A 14321-nucleotide genomic window follows, 5' to 3' on the forward strand; every position below is an offset into this window, starting at 1 on the left:
ATATCATCGAGCAAATCTTGATAGAACCAAAGAAAAGAGTTTGCCAGAAGAAGCGCGCTATCTTGAAGAGTTGTGGGAGCTCAGCCACAGAGAAGGGCATCTCATACCTGTGAAGATGACGAAGGGTTTTTAAGCATCTCTTCCCAGACGCATTGAAGCAATTATTAAAACTAAGGGTAGCCACACGAAATATTGACAATGTACAGCAACTTCTTGAAATGAACGATAATTAATAAAGTTTCATTATAGACGGTACTTAGCTAATACTCTGTTTTAAAGCACTGTACTTTGATTGGTTTATGTGAGACGGCCGAAATCTTTTGCACGGCCATGCTGGTGGTCGTCTCGCATCTTACCCTCTCATTCAGAATTCCTACTACAAAACATAATGATTTGGTATGGAGGTGACTCCAACAGGGCCAATGTTTCATCTGTAAAAAACCGGATGCGAAACTACTTATAAGTTGGCAATTACTAGAAATTTAAAATATTTTTAAGTGGCCGAAGAATTTTGCACGGTATTGTAGTAGGTAATATAAGGAAAAAGGTACGGCAGATCTTTCATGTTTTTTATGGCATCAATACTGTGTTCTGAGGAAGGATGTGTATTTCTGAATGAATAGAAATCCTGATGGTAACCACTAACCACCTTCGGAAAACCGTCAAGATAAAATCAGAGAACAACATGGTTTGTGCTGATGTAGATATGATATTCAGTTAGAATGCAGGAATTGTATAATGTAAGCACCAGGCGAGGAGAAATAGTGAAATTCGTGAATATGTATATAAATATATACAATAACACCATACGCCTTCTCAAACGCTAGTTGCTGACGTCACCACAAACAAAACCAATAAAAGTTTCTCTCTAGTCAGAAACAGGCTCACAGAAAAAAACAAATAGTAGATTTTTAAGGGAACCAACCAACTGAAACTTTGGATGACCATCTGGCAAAATAGGTTACCGAGTCCCCTACCAGGATGTCCACCAAGCAGAACACTGATATTTTTACAAGCAAAAATCTTTTGACCAAAAGGGAAAATATTTTTTGTAAAATAAATTGAGGACATGGAACCTACAACTGATCAGAATTTGTTCCTTGACCTTGGTCAACCAGGAACGGACGTCACCAGGAAGCCCACCAACCAAGACGTTAGACTTTGCCAAAGCAAAAACTTATTTGACCTAACCATCCACGAGAAAAACAATAAGACGTCATCAAAATTATAACCACACAAAACATAGGATTCTTTTCTGTAAAAACATATATATACTGAATTATTTGGACTTATAGCACTTCGAATTCCAACAAACTGTGAAAGTGAAGAGACAACTGAACTGAGAATGAAATTGAAAAAAGAACTAGACGCATCACAAGAGAAATTGTAAATTTTTTCACTCCACTTTCTATTCTCTTTTCTCTCATTTTTTTAAATAAAATCTCAGTATGACTGAACTTTCAGTAATGTACATTTATGATCTGCACTTAACATTTATGAGGATATGAATATGATATAAAAATTAAGATGACGAAAATAAGATATAAAAATTATGATATAAAAGTTGAGGTGATATAAAAAATGCAACACAATTTTTCATGTATAATTGCTTATTGATTTAAAAGAGTGATTTTTCAAATCATCTCCTTTCCCACTAAAAATGTGTACACCGGAAACAATGTAAAGTTTCATTTTGGCTTTCTTTTTAAACCGGCCTTACATTGTAACTCAATCATTGTAAATCAGTCATACTGAGATTTTATTTAAAAAGGGAGAGAAAAGAGAAAAAAAGGTGGAGAGAAAACAAAATTTACAATTTCTCTTGTAATGTGTCTAGCTCTTTTTTATGTTTCATTCTCGGTTCATTTGTCTCAGTTTGTTGGAATTCAAAGTGCTATAAGTCCATATCATTTACTATATATATGTTTTTACGGAAAAGAATCCCATTTTTGCGTGTTATAATTTTGATGACGTCTTATTGTTTTTCTCGTGGACGGTTTGGTTAAATCATTAGATTCTGTAATTTATTATTATATGTCTCTGTGAGGCTCATTGATATTTCTGTGAGTATTTGAACACTCGATCGTTTAAACATGCTTCTTCAATTTTTACCTTATCACTTTAAACACTCCTAAAGCTTTTTGTTTATATATTTACCATTGATAAGCAAAAAGATTGTTGAATTTGACTTGGTAAATCGAATACAAAATTTAAAAAACGACTACACGTTTTAATATTCAAACCCCAAACCAAATTCTGCTATACATTTTCCTACATAGGAATCCACTACTTCTTTCCATGTATGTATATATATATATATATATATATATATATATATATATATATATATATATGTGTGTGTGAGTGTGTGATGGTAGGTAGGTATATAGGTAGCTATGTAGGTAGGTATATACATGCGTATGTATGAATCTTAACTACCTTTTTATGTACATAATTAGTGACAGACCACACCTTTATTTTGCTGGGCTCAGGTCTAATTTGCAGTCCCATGAAAACGAACCTCCGCCAAGTATTTTGCCTATATATCTGTGCACGCCTGTCAATTCTATGTATGCCAGAAGGTTCGCAAATTTAACGGAGGTCGCAAAAGACATTTTAAGTTCCACAAAAATCAGAACTTACCTGCAGCTCTTAGTAGTCCAAAACAGATATGCAGTTCATGTGAGTGTCTTTTCAAAACATTGTTCGGTTTAAAAAGCGAACTCTTTCTCAGGAGTAGACAACGACTATATATATATATATATATATATATACTCTCTCTCTCTTTTACTCTTTTACTTGTTTCAGTCATTTGACTGCGGCCATGCTGGAGCACCGCCTTTAGTCGAGCAAATCGACCACGAGACTTATTCTTTGTAAGTCCAGTACTTATTCTATCGGTCTCCTTTGCCGAGCCGCTAAGTGACGGGGACGCGAACACACCAGCATCGATTGTCAAGCAATGCTAGGGGGACAAACACAGACACACACACACACATATATATATATATATATACATATATACGACAGGCTTCTTTCAGTTTCCGTCTACCAAATCCACTCACAAGGCATTGGTCCGCCCGGGGCTATAGCAGAAGACACTTGTCCAAGATGCCACGCAGTGGGACTGAAACCGGAACCATGTGGTTGGTTAGCAAGCTGTGTACTGCCATAAAGGCAGTACACAGATTAAGTTAGCTTTGCGGGCTGGACGAGGACATTAATGAAGTGAATGATAATGAAAGACAGATGATAAGAATGGGAGAAGACAAAAAGCGCCCGCCGACTTTCGCTTCTCTAAAACATTGTTCTTTTTAAAGATAAACACAAAACGAGGTATTAAACCTCTTACAATTTTTCCAATTTTTGGACCTAGCGGTCCATTTATTATAAATGCAAAACGAGGTATTAACCTCTTTCAATTTTCCAATTTTTGGACTTAGCGGTCCATTATTAATAAAAATGCAAAACGAGGTATTAAACCTCTTTCAATTTTCCAATTTTTGGACTTAGCAGTCCATTATTAATACTAACATTTCAATAATTACATATCGTCCTCGAAATAGCTTGTGCCCGCGCCCTCCACCATCATACACGCCTCCCTCAGAATGTAATCAAGTTCCGAGTTCGCGTCGCCCGGGACCAAGCTATAATCTTCATTGAGCTCCTTTAGCCCAAGCGTCACGTCGAACGCCACGGCCTCCACAGCTATCTGCGGAGGCCATTCGGGGTCCTGTGTGAAGGCTAAAGGAGCTCCCTTGTGGTACTCTTCCATCATTTTTTTTTCAATTTCTCCTCCTCTATAGAAGAGGACCAATACGTTCAGTTCTTTCGTTGGCGGCACAATTCCCGCCAACGTCTGCGGCTCATGGATATCAGCTGCCCGACCTTTCTTTCCTTTTCTCCTCCTTCTTTTGGGGGAGACTGCTGACCCAGGGGACTCCGTCACCAGACACGGGGGATCGCTATCCCCCTCCGCCACCTGAGCGTTCTTTGGCGAGCAGTCATTGTTGCTCGCCTGTCTCTTTCTTTTCGTGGAGGCAACCTCCTCCACGACTTCCACCGTCTCCCCCTCAAATGAGGGGGCGGCGGGCGCCTTTTCACCTTCATGCTCCGGGGCACCACCAGGTGACACTTGGGGGGGCGTTCCTCGAGTATCACCGGGTACCTGTGCCCAGCCATTCTCAGGAAGTCCGGGAATTTCATTTCTCCCACGACCACCGGTGTCCACAGGGTCAAAGTTACCTTTGACCCCTCCCAGGCGACCGCGGGAGCCATTTTCACACTCAGTAGTCTGGGTCCGCTATCCCCCAGGCCTCGCCGGATGGTCTTCTCGATCCATTCCGCCTCCGTGCCCGGGGGCAGCCCACAAACCCAGGCTCTTTTTACTTTTCTGCCACAATACGAGGGGAGGAACAAAATTTCCTTTCCCTCCAGTGGCTCGCTAGCAAATCTGTTAGCTTCCTCGGGGGTACCAAACAGCAACCACACCGTTGCAAATTTACTCCCCCGAGAAATAAACTTTATCGTTGTAGGTGGTCCCCCAACTCTTTCTCTATGGTGCTCCTGTCGAAGAGGGCGATAGCTCCACGCGACCTAGAATAGGTTCGTAGGACCACCGTCCTCTTCTCAAGACTTTCAATCCACTGCTTGGGTGGGACAACTTCCCATTCCAAAGCAGTGGTTTCTTTTGTTGCCATGATTTTGAAAAAAAGTTCAACTAAAAGTTCAAAGTCCAATAAGAAAAAAAACACAATGACAGAACAGAAAGACAGAACAGAGAAAAGGACGAAGGAAGACAGTTCAAATAATGGCAACACAGTTCTGCAACTGGTAATCCTCACGAAACAGGGTACTCCTAGTTGCAGCACACTTGGTTCTCCGTGGTAAATTCAAGCACAATTGGTTCTCCGTGGTAAATCCAAGCACAATTGGTTCTCCGTGGTAAATCCAAGCGAACAAATTAATTTTTGAGGAGGGGCTATGCCTCTTCAAAATACACAATTCTCACTAAAAGGTGAGACAATAAATACGCCAACAGGCAGAACAAATACATCCGAAGCAAAGTGAAGCTTATTACGCGCAGAAAAGTGTTAACACTAATTAATATTAATGCCAAAAAAGTATTAACGGCAAGCAATAAACCTCACTATGCTTCCAAAAATATCCAAAATGTCCTACCTGTTGCCGTAAAATGTTCAATAATTCACGTTAACACGTGACATTTGCCGGAGCAAAAAACAGCACGTCTGTCTGGTAAGAAGCTACTTACCACACAGCCACTCCTGCGCCCAGGAGTGGGTACTGAAATACTTGATGGAAAAAGAATATCTGAAGTAAAATATTTACATAGGGGACAGGTTTCACTTGTTTTGTTAATCATGGCTGAACAGTTAGCGATAATTTTATAATTCCATGCTTTATTAATTAGTTCTAGTTATTAGATAGTGAAAGGTCAGATATCAGTCATTGTTTTTCTTTCAAACATGCCAGGTAATTACTCGTTCTTTGTTAATTGAATTAACTGTATGATGAATTAAACTGAGTTGATTAATTCGGTAACACAATGATCAAAATTCATTTTGTGCACATATTGAGGCTTGGTTGATATTTTTCAAAGCATTAAGTCCCTTTAGTTATCCGCTGTTGTTCAGAGATGCATTACTCTAAAGAGAATAGCTTGGAGTTTGTTTAGAGTTTGGCCGCATACCTATCTATGTGTATGCTAAGTACCATTTGTCTATGTTTTGGGAAGCAACTTTGTTCCTGATGCAATGTCGGTGTCCGTCTTCGTGACATTCCCGTTTCTCCTATATAGTTACGACCGCATCCTGAACAAGTTATAACGTAGATTAAGTTATCGGATGCACAAGTAAAATCATTATTTTGAAGATTTGTCCTTGCTTTTAAATGGAATTCATATTCCAACTCTTAACAGCACAAATACAAATTTATATAGGCGTAATTTGGATACTAGTGGAGGCTCGTGGTTTAGTGGTTAGGGGGTCAGCATCATGATCGTAAGATTGTGGTTTCGATTCCTGGACCGGTCGACGCGTTGAGTTCTTGGGCAAAACACTCCATTTCACGTTGCTCCAGTCCACTCTGCTGGCAAAAAGGAGTAAAGCTGCGATGGACTGGTGTCCCTAACAACTGGGGAACACATACGCCATAAAAACCGGGAAACTGGGCCCATAAGCCTGGCTAAGCTTTAAAAGGGCGCATTTATTTATTATAATTTTAGATTATTTATATAACTCTGTAACAATTCTTTTCACTTCAACTTAAATACTACTTTCAGTACTTCTAATTATAATTCATGAACATCCCTCATTCCAACTCATTCCATACGCTATTAAAACCGGGAAACCGGGCCCATGAGCCTGGTTATGCTTTAAAAGGGCGCAATTATTTTTCTTTATTTTATAATTTGGATACTAGTATATATCTATGTATTATTGACCCTTACTTATTCTCTCGTCTAGTGCCCTATATTACACAATTCCTGAGGCGCGTTATCTCCTTCAATATTATCATTTATATCTCTGTATCCAACGTCAGATAGGTCCCCGGCAATCTAAAATAATATTTCCCATGAGAGAGTTTGAACTCAACACTTTCAGATTTACATATTTGTCGATGCTAAACAAGTTTTGGTATTTGTGCTGCTGTTGTTTAAAGCTACATTCAGCTATCACATTTTAGCGGAGGCGGTAATTTTATAAGTGTAAAATCCATTATGGCTGTTATTATTTTAAACTCTTTTCTAGTATAATTTAGCATCACGTTCAAGAAACAAAGCACAAGCGGGGTCTTAGGTATCTCATTAATCCATTTAAGAGACGCATACATATACACGTAGTTATAATGATTGTGTTCGCTAGTCTTTCTATGTATGGTTAAAACTAATGATTTATAGTTAATAACACATCTATGCTTTTTTTATTCAAAATTTTCAAATATTTTTTAACTACACAATAATTCTCTATTGAAAATATGTAAAATTAATTATATAGCGTAGAGTTAGCTTTTCTAAATATACAATGCTGTTATTCAGCAAAATAGTATAAATTTATATACTGTCGTCACTTCTATTATTTTCAATGAATAATAAACTATATATCAATGTTATAAAGAATATTCCCATTTCTTCGTTTTTCTGCACTATATGTATGTTTTAAAATATATCCTAATGCCCTGCAGAAAGTTCATCGTTAATGCTATAAATTCATTTAAATTTTTTGCTCTAGTTTTGTATTTTTGGGGGCTTGTTTTTTGTTCTTTTATCGGGTCGAACGATTTCTTTCCACTTTCTTTCTCCTGGCGGTAAGATTTATATCAGTGTAAGAAAAAAATTGTCTTGTTAAAAAAGATGATAAATTCTAATAAATTGTGTTCCTCTGTGCTCCAATTTGGTTAATACAATTAGACACTGAACAATCTTAGCAAAAACAAGCAAAGAAAATATTAAGACTCATAGAAAGCACTGTATGGAAAAGGTTGCGAAAAATAACGGGAGATGGATATTATGCATTTCTTTTATTTTATGTTTTTAATAACATTTTTGGCTCCTAGGCACATTTATACTGAAATAAATCACAGAATCTAATGATTCAATTACAATGAAAGAACGGTTTAGAAAAAGAAAATCAAAATGAAATTTTACATTGTTTTGGGTGTACGCATGTGTAGAAAGGAGATGATTTGAAAAATCAAACTTTTAAATCAATAAGCAATTATACAAGAACAATTGTGTTGCATTTTTATAGATTCTTTTGTTATTTAATTTCTGATATCTTCTCACCCAGAAAAAAGAAAAAAAAAGTATGGCCATACTTCCTGAAACTTAGATCAAAGGGTTAGCATAACATTACATTATTTTGGAAAATTTCAATATAAATCTTTAAATTCGGAGTTAAAAGGAAACTAAACTGAACGATAATACAAAAGTCAACTTTGATTCCCTCAATACATTTTTTGTTTGTCCGTTTGTTTGTTTATACATTTCGATTTTCATTTTCTGCTGGTATTTTTTTTCTTAATATCATCATAGACTTCCCGATCGATATCGACGAAAGCTGTTCATACGTATAGTCTAGAGCCATACTATCAGAAGTGGATCACTCTCTTTTATCGAATTTGCCCTCAGATAATCTGATCTAGCAGTAGATATCAATGCTCAATTCCCTCAAGCCTTAGATCTTACTTTCTCAGCCAGGGTTTATTTTAAATTCTCCTACAGTTCACAAACTGCAAGTATTTGTCTCTGAAATAAAGTTTTCTCCTTTTTTCTCTCTTTTTGATATGCTGAAATCAGTACATCTTTTGCAGCGGCAGTAACTCTTCTATGACAGAAACTTTGGCTATTATTGTATGTTGAAGGTGCTCCTAACCCTCTGTTTCTAAGTTATTCCATTGATCAGTCTTGGTCGTCTGATTCTGAATCTATGTATTTATTTTACCTCTTATATCCATTCCTCAATCCAAATACGTTTCGCTTAAAATTAAACCTGATTTCTGTTCCACATCGTCCCTTTCAACCTTTTATGCCCTGCTTTTTCCAGAAATTTAGTTTATCACGGAGTTTAATGTTCTTATAGGTTCTTTTATCGAGATATAATGCAAATAAACAAATAAAACTGATTGGGTTCGATACACAAAATATATATACATATACGCGTAAAAATAGACAGAGCAAAGACTGAAAAATTTTAGATGATGAATATTCAAGTATATAAATATAGATACTTATATATGAGCCAAGGCTGTGTGAAATTTCTAGGACATTTATAAAGAGAAAGGTAAACTACCTTTCTCTTTATAAATATCCTAGAAATTTCACACTGCCTTCGATTCCTCTCATTTTATTTAACATATATATATATCACGTGATCATGTGACGGACCAGGCCATCAGATGTTGCTACACATCGCTGGTCACAATGCGCTTCGCATTGTTTTAGCCTTCAAAAGACGCCACCCCGCTAGCTAACGAGCTGGCCAACAGAAGAAAGAATTTATATATATAAGAATTTATTTATATATATTATATATATATATAATTATAATAGATATATATATATATACATATATATATTATATATTATATATATATATATATATACATTATATATATATATATATATATATATAATATACATATATAATATATATATATGTATACATATATATACATATATATATATATATACATATATATATACATATATATATATATATAACAATAATATATATATATATATCATATATATATATATTCTATCAATATATATATACTATATATATATATCTATATATATATATATATATATATATTTAATATATAATTATATATATAAAACACGAATTTTTTTCCTTTAATTTTCCCTGTCTTTGTACACTATGCCAGTGTGCTCTGTTAATACATATAAATATCTCTATATTTATATACTTGAATATACATCGTCTGAAAATGTTCTCTTTTCTTTCTCTCTATCTCTCCATTTACATATACATACATGTATATAGATATATATATATATATATATATCTATATATATATATATATATCTATAATGTATCTTGCTATCTAACATAAAATGCTCTATGTCTTTATACATACATATATATATATGTATGTGTATGTGTATACACACACGTCTATATTTGTATAGAGAGAGTGATACAAGCAGAGGGAGTGTGATGCATACACATACACACACTTCAGTAATTGTTTCCTGTATGAAACTAAAATATAAGTACCTCGTAAGAGACTGGTGCCTTTAATGAACTATTCTTCCTCGTTATAGCTATTACGCCAATGGGCGAGAAATGTTGCCATGGATTACAGCATCACAGCATTCTAATCAATAATCGTGAAGCTCTCCCCGAAGATCAGAACCTATTCACAGCATCAAAGTAAGCAGAAATACTCCAATGCATATGGAAATAAGCTATGATCTTCTATACAGGATTTTAAAGACATTTAATGTGTGAATCTTAAAGTATATGCATTTGGTTTTGTTTGCTTCGACTTTACTATAGTGTGTTAAGCGTCAAATCTTACAGTTCTGATCATTGCCGCGATGCTCTCCACGGTGTGTTATGATTCACATCACTTTACCTACAGTTCCACAAAACGATTATTTTCCTCTAAAACATGGCTTCCGCTTCAGGATATCTTAATCATTTATCAACCTCAAATATTCCCATGGAAAAGAATTTTATTAGTTAAGCTTTAGAGATACAATACATACTTCCTAAATATTCTGTATGTTTTGGTAGAAGTGATGCCTATGTTTTCATATGACTAGCTCGTTGCATACTATTATCGTATAGTAAAACATCGAACATCGAACAGATTGCTTTCAAAATATCTATTCCAAATGCCTATGCCTGTGTACGTATACACAGAGAAACATATGAAATATCTATCTATCTATCATCTATCTATCTATCTATCTATCTATCTATCTCTATCTATCTATCTATCTATCTATCTATCTATCTATCTATCTATCTATCTATCTCTCTCTTTATATATTATATATATATATATATATATATATATGTAATGTAATGTATATATATATAGGTATATATATATACATATACACATATATAAATATACACACAGACACACACATACATATATATATATACATACATATATATATATATATATATATATATATAATATATATATTATATATATATATATATATATATATACATATATATATGTGTGTGCGTGTGTGTGTATAAAGTAAAAACACAATCGAGAACTATGCTTGCATATGCATGTCCAGGGTCAACAGGTAAATATACCGGCTGTATAAAGGATACTTTTAAAGAGAGTATTGTAGTTCGCTTGAGGCATACTGTATTGTTTGTAAAGAATAAAATAGTTTTGAATGGTACAACAACGCACTATAATACAGACAAATACCTGATGTAATTTAGTCATCCATAGTCTGATATGATATTTCGGAATGATATTCATTCTTCAGATATTCTTTGGTGGAGTGGCTGCTATAATCGGTTTTTTAACGGTTTTTCTTTTTTATTTTTTGGGAAGTGTCTCAGCAGTGGTCCCACGATGCTCCTTTTGGAATTCCTGATGAGAAGTGTTTGAGGTCGGCCATGTCTCAATTTTGAGTTTGCTGATACATTCGTAGCGCAGCTTCCAAGTTAAGTATTATACCTGTAGCTTCCTTTTTTTAATTCTTTTTTTTTATACTTTTATCCCTTAGACGGTTATTCCAACCTCTAACTCTACTAGCCTTATATATAAATATGTGTGTGTGTATGTGTGTGAGTGCGTGTGTATGTGTGTGAGTATGTGTGTGTGAGTGACTGCGTGTGTATCGTTGGCGATTTTCTTTCCCCATCTTCCCTTCCTTGGACCTTTCCCTTTTCTATGTTTCTGACGAAGAGCTCCGCTGGAAACGTTAAATTCTCCTTCTTTCTTTTCTTTCCTGAACGTCCAATAACACTATACTTGTTCCACATCTTCGCGTTGTTGTGTTCTCTCTTTGTGTTTTCATATTTTGCTTAGCTTTGGCTGCACGCATATTTTTTTTGTCTCCTTCTTTCTGTGATTTTTCTCTGTGTATCTTTCTGTTGAAGAGCGTAGGCTCGAAACGTTAAAGACTTGTTTATTTATATTTTCCCGAGCGCCATACTAATACAATGTTTTGTTTTGTATTCCACCTGCCTTCGTCTTTTGTTTATTTCCGTAACCCCTGCCTTCGTCTTTTGTCTATTTTCATAAAGCTTCCCCCCTATATATATATATATATATATATATATATATATATATTATATATAATATAGTGCATATCAGTGGCCATACTTATAAATAAGTATGTGTGCGTATATAAATGTGTTTGCTTGCGTGTGCGCATATGACGTTTGTATTTGTGCATACGCACTCATACGCGCAGTTTATGAGCCTTCCAAATTATTTTAAGATTACTTGCGTTGAAGAGATATTTAAGGAGAGTTTTAATTGCTAAAACTACCGGTGGACATTATATTCTAAATATTTAGTGGCAGAGCTTGGGAAGAGTGCGCGTATTGGTACAACTCAAATTTGAAACAATTATAAGATAGTAATGATATTGTATGAGTATATGCGTGTTTATATTGCGTTTCAGACCGTATGAGTGGATTGCTATGACACCACTTTACCTACCAACATATATATATGCTCCATGCCTTCATGTGTTCCTGCGTGCTTGTCTGTGTGTGCATGTATATGTAAGTGTATGCTCTTCTATATTTATCTTTCCCTGTGCCTGTCTATATCTATATCTATATCTATCTATCTATCTATCTATCTATCTATCTATCTATCTATCTATCTATCTATCTATCTATCTTCTATCTTTCTATCTATCTATCTCTCTCTCTCTCTCTCTCTCTCTCTCTATATATATATATATATATATATATATATATATGTATGTATGTATGTACATATTCCAACCTTTCGTCTTTCATTTGCCATATACATATGTGTGTGCGGTGTGTGTCTCATTGCGTGCGTGTATATATATCTATTATATATATATATATATTATATATATATATATATATATATATATATATATATATATAATATGTAGGTATGTATGTATATATAAACACACAAACACATACACACAGAGGCATATACGTACGTAAGGCGAGCTTGCAGAATAATGAAAACGATGGGCAAAATACTTAGCGTCATTACGTCTGTCCTAATATTCTGAGTTCAAAATCCACTGGAGTCGACTTTGTTTTTCATCCCTTTTCGTGTCGATAAACTGAGTACCAGTTGACCACTGGGGTCGATGTAAGTAATTTACCGTCTCTTCCGGCCTTATATTTGTGCTTTATTATTGTCGGTACCTCTCAGGCGACGATCTGGCAGAATCTTTACCGAACCGGAGAAAATGCTTTGTGAGGTTTCCTTCGAATTTACGTCTACTTTGCTATTTATCCACTTCGGAATCGATAAAATGACTACCATTTGAGCACTGGGGTCGATGTAATCGATTTACTTGTTTCACCGAAAGTGCTGGTCGTGTGCCAATATTTGAAACCATTTTCGTCAGTACCTCTTATGAAGGTTAACTGCTCAGATTTTCCCAGATTAAATATATTACAGAGAAATTTTTATACCGTAATAAAACAGGACAGAAACCTATACTGATTCTAATCTTCAGCAATTTCTTCTCTCAATCTCTCTAATTTTCTTTCCCGTCTCTCACACTCTGTCTCTCAACCTGTCTCTCTCTTTCTCTTTATCTCTCTACTTTTCTGTCTACCTATCAATCTATTCAAAAACGAAAATTAAAATTTTAGTCAATAGGCTTCAATCATATTTTAATCAGGAAATTTTAATCAAGAGATTTGCATCGTATCTTAATCATTCTTGATCAAATTCGTTAATAAACTGTGCACAGGAAAAGCTATCCAATTAATTGCAACATTATAAAGTCTATTCGTATCAGGTGACACCTCATACATTCATCTTGTTTTCGAAGTTAGACAGATTTTTGATATGATATGACATATGTCTTCAAAAATGAATGATGATATATCGAAGCACACACGCCTACACATACACCGGTGCATGCATATTCATTAAGTGTAACCTACCAGATACACGGCGAAATATCACAAAATAAAAAAAAAATCTATAAACGTAATATATAAGCAGACATCACCATTAAAGTGTCACTCTAGATTCTGATTTAGTATCTCCAAAACTACCATAAACGACGAATGCGCGTGTGTATGTATATGTGTATGTATGGGAAACATATCCAGTGATATACATCCGAAATTTGACACAAGGCCTTCCAAGATTTGTATCAAACTTTGGCATTGACACTTACACAAACGGTATATGAGTGCGCACTGCAAAATCCTTCCTGTTATAGGCCTGAAATGCCGGGAGAGGATACCAGTTGATTACATCCACCCTAGTATGTACCATCAAATAATAAGATAAATAATATAAATATATAGGTGCAGGAGTGGCTGTGTGGTAAGTAGCTTGCTAACCAACCACATGGTTCCGGGTTCAGTCCCACTGCGTGGCATCTTGGGCAAGTGTCTTCTGCTATAGCCCCACGCCGACCAATGCCTTGTGAGTGGATTTGGTAGACGAAGCCTGTCGTATATATGTATATATAAATATGTATATGTATGTGTGTGTTTGTGTGTCTGTGTTTGTCCCCCTAGCATTGCTTGACAACCGATGCTGGTGTGTTTACGTCCCCGTCACTTAGCGGTTCGGCAAAAGAGAGCGATAGAATAAGTACTGGG

General features: G+C 35.2%; 1 long non-coding RNA gene across 1 annotated transcript in view; it reads left to right on the top strand.

Moving 5' to 3' along the window:
- LOC118765602 overlaps positions 1 to 14049 on the top strand; it is a 23732-nt gene extending 9683 nt beyond the window's left edge. The window contains exons 2-3 of the long non-coding RNA XR_005001460.1: positions 2678 to 2682; positions 14001 to 14049. This is a non-coding gene — a long non-coding RNA (uncharacterized LOC118765602). The remainder of the gene's footprint in view (positions 1 to 2677; positions 2683 to 14000) is intronic.
- Positions 14050 to 14321: the final 272 nt, after the last annotated feature.

The sequence above is a fragment of the Octopus sinensis genome, linkage group LG12 (genome assembly GCF_006345805.1).
Source record: "Octopus sinensis linkage group LG12, ASM634580v1, whole genome shotgun sequence".
NCBI lineage: Eukaryota > Metazoa > Mollusca > Cephalopoda > Octopoda > Octopodidae > Octopus > Octopus sinensis.